The sequence below is a fragment of the Schistocerca nitens genome, chromosome 2, assembly GCF_023898315.1.
Source record: "Schistocerca nitens isolate TAMUIC-IGC-003100 chromosome 2, iqSchNite1.1, whole genome shotgun sequence".
NCBI lineage: Eukaryota > Metazoa > Arthropoda > Insecta > Orthoptera > Acrididae > Schistocerca > Schistocerca nitens.
The window spans coordinates 428,356,459-428,365,722 of record NC_064615.1 but is presented as its reverse complement, the minus strand read 5'-3'; the positions used below and the strand labels follow the sequence as shown (position 1 = coordinate 428,365,722).

Genomic DNA, 9,264 nt, shown 5'->3' with positions numbered 1-9,264 from the left:
AGACGTAGAAAATCATTCGAACGGAAGCCGTGGATGGTTCTTCTCACTATTATTTTGGGAGCTTCTCTTTAAATCACAAAGGAAGGGAGAGGTGTAGTGGAGCTTGAGCCACGCGTTTGTTACGTCTTCCTCGAGGTAAAACTCGGAAGAGGGCTTGCAGCTGCCAAGGCTCTTCCATACATCTTCCCGCAGAGCAGTGCTTTTCGCGGAGCAGAGTCACGTGCGGCCCACCGCGGCCCGTGCGTCATCCGCTCCCACCTGCGCGCCCTATGCCGTCCCCAGAGCCGGCGGCCGTCTTATAGCCTCCCGCTCCCGCGGAGTGGAGGCCACAGTGGCTCGACAACCACCGCCGTGTCGCCAGTCAGTCAGTCTGCAGCCGCAGCCCCTGGGAGAGCGCCGCTCGCAGACACCTGCCGGCTCCTCCAGGTGAGTCGCCGCCGTCTCCTAGCAACGACGCTGTTTCTGCCGCAGCAGTCACCCCGGAGTTTCGCATTAAAACCAGCAGTGGGGTGATCAGTTATCTGTCGCTAAGATGTGTCGTGCGAGTGCGAAACTTGTGATAGGGTAAATAGATATGTATCTGAGTCTTGTCTTTGCGTTGTGTTGTTCGAGTGCGATATACATATTGCATGTGACGAGTTTCAACTGTGTATCTGTTTGTAATTTATATTTGAAAAGCAGTTGCGATTTACAATTAGAACGGAGCTATTTCACGTACGTGATGAATTTGTAAAATTTTGAATACTGGACGTCAAAATTAAGCAAATTTATTTTCGTAAGCCTGTGGCTGGAGGCTGTAAGATCCGTGATCATATAATCGAGTAAATGGAAATAACAGAGTGCGTCAGTCAATATACAAATGTCATAACTTTTGATAGGTGGTTTAGGCTTGAAATCGTACAGATTACAGACACAATCAAAAGTAAAGGTAAATTGGTGACTGACACTTTCAGCCATTCTCATTTCCTTATTAACTTTTTCTACGGTACAATATTTTTGTAATTATTTTGTGTTGCATGTGAACGGGTAAGATACGTCACATTACTGTTATAGATATCTTCCAGAATTGTTAATACAGTAGTGAATCTCGCTTCTAGCAAGAAAATTACGTTCAGATAGAAAATATACACGGTCATTTGCGCATAAATTCTTCTAACAACTCATCAACTGAAAACTTTTTACTGTATAAACGAATTTCCGAAGCTGCGGAGGTGTATTTATGACACTGCTTCAAATCTAGACTACAGAGAAATCACGTAATGTCTCTAATGAATTTGCACAATATTAGCTTGCATATCATAAAATTAAATAGTGACATCTGTGTTAGTTGCTTTGATCTTCCGCGTCTGTATGTGATCAGTTTAAATATCTTTGAGTGTCACACACTTGTTCTACGACACAGTTGTTCAAAAATGGTTCAAATGGCTCTGAGCACTATGCGACCCAACTTCTGAGGTCATCAGTCGCCTAGAACTTAGAACTAATTAAACCTAACTAACCTAAGGACATCACACACATCCATGCCCGCACAGTTGTTGGGTTTTTGTTTGTGAGTCATATTTTTCAGTTCATAGCGACTATATTAGCAACAATGAATGCTAGAAACAGAAATATAAACTTAAAGCGATGTACTCTTGAGGTACCTTGTTTCTGCATTTCTGCATTTCCAAATTTTCACAGGACTTTGCAAATATACAAACTTAATCAAGTGTCAATAAAGCTGATTCACTTCTCGTTCCACCTTTTGTTCAGTTTGCGTCATTTTGGTTAGTAGGTGTTGGTTAGTGGTAGTCCACCGATCACACTATGACCACGTTAATTGATCAAACAGTGCACATAATACAAAATTGTTAAGGCTTTCGTGGCCACTTGTTGACAAACTGCCTATTGGCTTCTGTCTCGGGTTCTTCGGCCGACGTTCATCTAATGATTTTTCTGACGTTTCGCCAGCACGAGTGGCTGGCATTGTCAAAGCTTCACCACCGGCAATGGAGGGTGAAGCTTTGACAATGCCAGCCACTCGTGCTGGCGAAACGTCAGAAAAATCATTAGATGAACGTCGGCCGAAGAACCCGAGACAGAAGCCAATAGGCAGTTTGTCAGTGCACATAATTCTTGAAAATATTTCTCAAGTGGTTACATGCAGACCATTAACAGGTTCTTCAGTCTGTCAATGTGAGGCACAAGGAAGTATAATATGGAAAAAATACCTCTAATCTCTTAGCAATAAGCTTTCCTTTGATTATTTCACACCGTAGACTCTGGAGAGTAATAATTCGTGTGAACTTTGCTGGTTCATCAAATTAAGCATAGGGCGGAAAGAAGACTGCATTGCGAGCAGCGTGGAGGAATAAACCCTTGTTGCAGAAGTATCGTTGACATCTGATAGATTCTCGTTGCTCGTTTGGTGTTACTGTTTAAGTGCTTCAAGAAGCGTCAGGATCCATGTCATTACAGCCAGCAAATGTAAGGTTCCAAGAAGTTAGCTTTTCTAGATCTGTCAACAGAGTAGTGGAAACAATTGACTCTTCAAAAACCATTATGAAGCGCATGGCAGAGGGTACTTCCAACTATGCAAGTTATTAGGACATCTTCCCGTTCCATCTATGTACTGACCGCTGGAAGACTAATTGCTCAAACGCCTCTGTGCGCGCTGCGATGAGTTCAGTGTTGTTCTTGCGACCCGTGCGAGAGCGATACCTACGGCTTGTAGTATTTCCCTAGATTAATCACTTGAAGCTGGGTCTTGAAACTATGTAAGTAGCCTTTTTCGGGAAAGTTTGCGTCATCTTACTCCGTCTGTCAGGTCAATAGTTCAGTTTTTTCACTATCTTCATGACACTCTCCGATGAGTCAAAGAAACCTGTGACCATACCTGCAGCCCTTCTCTGTATACTTGCAATATCCCCTGTTAGCCCTATTTGGGATGAGTCCCTAGACTTGAGCAGTGCTCTTAAATGGGTCTCACGACTGTTTCATAAGCAATATCCTTTGCTGAACGACAGCATTTCCGTAATACTCTAATCGTTCATTTTCATATCCCTACTAATTATTACACCTAGGTACTTCAGATGCGTCGTTTATATTATAGGCATAGGAGACTAAGTGTATTCGTTTTTGAACTGCACAATTTTATGTTTTTGAACTGTCGAAGTAATTTCCCAAACTTAGCACCTCTTTGAAATTTTAACAAGATCAGAATGAATATTTTTGCATCTTTTTTTTCAAATAGAAGTTCATTAAAGATAAGCGCATCATCAGCGAAATGTCTTAGGTTGCTAGTAATATTGTCTGCAAGTTCATTAACACATAGCGTGACCAGCAAGGGTCCCAACACACTTTCCTGGGGCACACCTGAAGTTACTTCTTTATCTCTCTATGACTCTTCATCCAAGATAACGCGCTGTGTTCTTACTATCAAAAAATCCTCAAGCCAGTCACAAAGTCGCTTATTATCCCATACGATAGTATTTCCATAATAAGCGAAGGTGCATAACTATCTTAAATGATTTTTGGAATTCAAGAAATGCTGCACCTGACTGTCTTAATCCATGGTTCTCAGAATTTCATGTGAGAAAAGTGCGAGTTGGGTTTTACGTGATCCATGTTTTCGGAATTCATATTGGTTGGTACGGAGGAGGTTATTCTGCTCGAGATATCCCATTACGTTTGAATTGGGAATTTGTACAAAGATTCATCAACAGATGGATGTCAGGGTTCTTGCATGGTAGTCTTGTGGATCACTTCTGACAATCCTCTCGTAGACAGGTGTGACCTATGGTTTCTTTCAGCTCTGGGCATGGTATTTTGTTTGAGAGATCTCCATTAGATTATGGTTAACAGAGGAGATAACTCAGCCCCAAATTCAATACAGTCTCTGACAGGGATTCCATCAGAACGTGGAGTTTTGTGCAATTTCATCGATTTCATCTGTTTCTCCCTCTCACTCTCATTTTTTTCTTTTTTTAATCAGATCCATCCAGAATACTTTTCTTTCCGGTTTCTACCTTGTCCATGCTTCAGATTCACACGTAACGCTGTTCTCCACGGAAATGCCTCCTTTGTCCTAGGATTACATTAGAGAATAAGAAATTTACTCTTTTGCTTAAAGTGCTCTACAAATGCCCCGGATGCTTATTACGTTCTTCGCTTCGGCCACAAGGTACTTTATATCTATTCCATTTGCAGCTCTGAATACTTCATTATTATCGTTCTTCGACTTTCCGATTTTCTCTAAACAAAAACTTGATATGAAATACTGAAATATTTTTACCGGTTGTGTGATGAGCGTGTGGTACACCCACGAGCAACGATTGTTCCAAGAGAGATGGACTGTAGCCCTGCATGCAGCGTTTGTATTCACCGTTGGTAACTAGTCGGGCTGCTCGGGCTTTGCCAGTTATGTCTGTAGCGCAGGTTAACAGGAACTGCTCAAACTTGCCACCAGCCGAGGTTCGGGCATGTAAAGCAAAATAGAGAGGACGTTGCACGTATTAGATGTCTAAAGTTAGCGTAAAATATGGGTCGATCCAGAAGTCTACAAGAAGGAAACTGTATAACCTATGAGTTACTTCTTTTACGCTTTTCCGATTCCTGCATTATTATGCTTCGCCAAAAGAAAGTATACATACCTAACACACGATGTATTTTCAGGAATTTTGAGTATAGTACGTATGTTGAGACGACAGACAGAAAATTTGAAGAGTGAAGTTCATAAATATTTCTGCCTGCAAAGGAAAAGGAAAGAAAATGAAGGTGCAATTCTTCCGAATAAAGGAATTTGCTCATACTACACGGTCCCTCGCATTAATGTGTCCACCTGTCAAAAGCCTGAATAACCACCCTTTTGAAGCGGGGAGGTGCTGCAAGCTGCCGACAGGATGCGCAGTCGTGCCCACTCCAGTGCAGTGGCCAGCTGCGTTAGGTTTCTCGGGGATCGAGGTGGTCCCACAGATTCTAGATTGGGCATAAATCCAGGGAGTTTGGTGGTCAGAAGAGTACGGTAAGCTCGTCCTAGTGTTCTTCGAACCACGCGCGTACTCTACGAGCTGTGTGACACGATGCATGGTCCTGTCGATAGATGGTATCGGGCTCAGGAGAAAACAGATTGCATGTAGGTTGGGGGATGGCCCCAAGGATTTCGGCATACTTGTGGTGTCCCACTGTGCCTTCCAGAATGACGAGATCTCGTGAATGCCACGAAAACCTTCCCCAGACCATAACGGTCTTGAGGAGAGACTGTTGTACACCCTTAGTTCAGTGGGTGGTTAGTTGCTCACCAGTTGCACGTCATTCACCTGTACACATTTTCGCAGCTGTCGTTCAGTCCCGTCACCTATGCATCGCAGTTGCCCCGGCGCTGCTTTACATAGCGCTGTTTTGCCATCCATGGTACACTTTAACGATAGCGGCACGCGAACAGTTTACAAACTTACCCGTTTCCGCCCTTGGCCCGAAAGCCAATGATCATCCAGTCAAACAGCTTCGTTCCCACTTTACGACAGCGACTGTACTGTGTTGTACATCCCCGCGACGATCTTTACAGTACATACCCTCCACTGCTAGTGCTGCCACCTACCGTCTGTGAGTAGTTACTACAGGTTGATACTGAAAATAGGCGGTTGTCAATGGACCGTGTATGTTGTAGCTACTCTTCGGTCTTGGTCTTAAGGAAAAGAAGTAGTTAATTGCCTTCTGTGGAAGTAGACTGCATGTAGGTTGGAAAATGTTTCAAAGCACGCTCGTGTTTGACAGCATACTATCTTCTCGTGTCAGTATTGGCAGCCGTAAAACCAAGACATTACCTGTGTGTGTCGCTACTGACAGCAGTGTTGCGCTTTCGCTCACCGTCGGTTGTAACGGCAGTTTACTGCTCTCGGCGTGACCACCTGCGCCTTGCTGACGACGCATGTAATGGCTCAAATGGTTCAAATGGCTCTGAGCACTATGGGACTCAACTGCTGAGGTCATTAGTCCCCTAGAACTTAGAACTAGTTAAACCTAACTAACCTAAGGACATCACAAACATCCATGCCCGAGGCAGGATTCGAACCTGCGACCGTAGCGGTCTTGCGGTTCCAGACTGCAGCGCCTTTAACCGCACGGCTACTTCGGCCGGCCGACGCATGTAATCACCAGAAGTTCACCATTGCTTCAAGTACCCATATGTATAAATCATGTGTGTTGCCTGTAGAAATTCCTGTATGTGTTTTCAATACGATCACCATTAGCTCCCCTCGTTGGAAGGGTCCTTAGGAGGCAATTTGCCATTCTCCATCGGTAATGTCCATGTGTATACGACCATAATAAAATCATGGTGATGTAGCTTTTAGTTTTTGGATGTTGAAATATAAGAAAATGAAAAAAAAAAGGATTAAATCTAGTTTTAGCACAGAGTCTACTCCCGTCTAAAAGCACCAAATGCGCCAACGAATGTTATGTAAAATCTCCAGAGCTGATTGTTTATACGAACTGGACGCCAACCAGCCTAGAGGCAGACATTTTTGCAATTCGTATACTTTTTCATTTACGCGCAGAACCTAGTTCCTATGAACACTTTAGTTACCCCGTATTGGAAACAGACTTCACCTTTTATAAAGCTGATGACGGACATTTAGAATCAGAAAGTGTGTACATGTTTAACGTTACTTTTTAACAGTAAGCTTAGGCCTGTTTCATTTACGGGTGTCAACTACGCGAATATTTTGCAGTATAATTTCTACTTAACGTTTGTACATAAAAGAGCAATTATGTGCATTGGAATCATTTTTTGATCTTCCTGTGACTTTTCACTCGCTTTGAATATCGGAGATATTCTCTCTAATCGATAAAATTTTCTTTACTATATCTTTAACTACCACCGTGTTGTGGAGAATGTGGCTAAATGAAGGGAGGTAGAAGGGTGGATGTTTGTTGTAAGAAACATTGTGGTATTCCCCTGTACTGGTGTGGGGTAATGTGACAAACGTTAATGATGAGGGCTGGATAGAAACTTGAAACTTACTCGTCATCTATGCAACTCGTCGTTCAGTTAGAAATGAACAACACGTTGGAAAATAAAGGCATGTAGTAACGTAGTATCTAATCTTTACCAGTTCAGTTATAAAAATTTAGAAAGATTAAATCTATGATTTATCCCTCCAAGAACCAATTCCATATGAGTTTACGTACTGTTAATGCTACAGAGACAGCCTTGCCTAAAAGAAATCTCCATTACATTATATGTAAGCTAAGTATTGTACATTTAACGACGTGCACTGTTTTCAATATTTCGTTTTGTTGCAGGTTGTAAGGGTAACTTTACGAATTACATATGATGGTCTCTTTCGCTTTCGTCAATGCATGACAATGTTTTGTCAGCTTGGGCCAGTTAATATCCTAAGAAATAACTGAAAGAGCTTAAGTGGCTAGCTGTTCGTCCGATAGTGTCCAGTGGTCTCATTTGAGCTCTTTACAGCTTTACTGGAGACACAGATTTCTAGCCTGTAAACACCTCTGCCTCCAACATCGTCTGCCCCTGACCTAACGAGACCATCGGCTCGTAGACGAGTCGATTAACTCCTATGCGCATGAAAAACAGTCTTAGACAGACAATGATTCGCCCGTTCCGATAACAGAGTCAATAAACTTTACCTAGGATTTAATAAGTCGGTAATGCTCGTTTAAGGCGCCGTCCAGCAATGTCAAGCAATTGCCTTTCACAAATAAGGGAAGTCATGTTTCTCTTTCTAGCATTGTAAGTCATTTTGATAGATTCCTGTTAAGCTACACACTGTCTGTTCAAAAGTGTTCGGAGACCATTACGAAATTCTGGAATGAACCACTAGACGTCATTAGAAGCAGAACCGCCATTATAAAAGGAGGCAGACAGTATGGTGTCTTCAGTAGAGAAACAGTTACAGCAGAATTGCTGTGCCACGACAGTTCAGCGACTTCGAATGACACTTAGTCATTGGATGTCAACAGAGCAAAAAATCCACGAGGTACATTTCAGCCTTCTAAAGCTGCCCAAGCTGGTGATGTGATTATGAAGTGTAAACATAAAAAAAAAAAATCAGATGAAATCACTCGCGAGTTCCAAAGTGTTACCAGCCGTCCATCTGGCACAATGACTGTACGTAGGCGGTTAGCAAGAAGGGGGTAAGATGCCCGAGCAGTTCCTCATAATCACACATTTCTGTAGCCAGTTCTAAGAGACACTTGAGGTGGTGTGAAGAGTGATGCCAAGGGGCAGTAGATGCATGGAAACGAATGATTTGGAGTGATGAATCACGCTACATCCCGTGGCAATCCGCTGGAATGGTTCAAGTTTGGTGAATGCCTGATGAACGTTACGTGCCATAATGTGTAGCACGAACAGTGTAGTGCGGAGGATGTGGTGTTACGGTGTGGCGGTGTTTCTCGTGACTAGGGTGTGGCCCTCTTAAGCGCTCAAGAAAACATTAAATGTTGAAGAAAATGAACACAGCCTTGTGTACTGCATACAATTCGGAGATGATGATTGTATCAGTTTGTCAAAGTGCCCTGTCGTAAAGCAGCACCTATAACACAACGGTTTATGGACAGTTACATTCCTGAAATGGAAGGTCCTGCCCGGGGTCTCGATCTGGAGTCAGTAGAAAATCTGTACGATGAGTTAGAACGTTGACCTCACTCCCGACCCTGGTGTCCCACATAGCTACCTTTCTCATTGAAAGAGACCCCCAGCAAGGTTCAAGCCGTTATAAAGGCGAAGGGTGGACACACTGCATATTACACTACTGGCCATTAAAATTGCTACACCAAGAAGAAATGCAGATCATAAACGGGTATTCATTGGACAAATATATTATACTAGAACTGATATGTGATTACATTTTCACGCAATTTGGGTGCATAGATCCTGAGAAAACAGTACCCAGAACAACCAACTCTGGCAGTAATAACGGCCTTGATACGGTGGTGGTGGTGGTTAGTGTTTAACGTCCCGTCGACAACGAGGTCATTAGAGACGGAGCGCAAGCTCATGTTAGGGAAGGATTGGGAAGGAAATCGGCCGTGCCCTTTCAAAGGAACAATCCCGGCATTTGCCTGAACCGATTTAGGGAAATCACGGAAAACCTAAATCAGGATGGCTGGAGACGGGATTGAACCGTCGTCCTCCCGAATGCGAGTCTAGTGTGCTAACCACTGCGCCACCTCGCTCGGTGGCCTTGATACGCCTGGGCATTGAGTCAAACAGAGCTTGGATGGCTTGTACAGGTACAGCTGCCCATGCAGCTTCAA

At 43.3% G+C, this 9,264-nt stretch overlaps 1 protein-coding gene across 1 annotated transcript in view; it reads left to right on the top strand.

The window, feature by feature from the left end:
* Positions 1–317: 317 nt before the first annotated feature.
* Positions 318–9,264, top strand: part of LOC126236295 (sodium-dependent nutrient amino acid transporter 1-like) — a 244,857-nt gene continuing 235,910 nt past the window's right edge. Inside the window, exon 1 of the mRNA XM_049945487.1 lies at positions 318–426. The gene's annotated coding sequence lies outside the window, so the exon portion shown is untranslated. The remainder of the gene's footprint in view (positions 427–9,264) is intronic.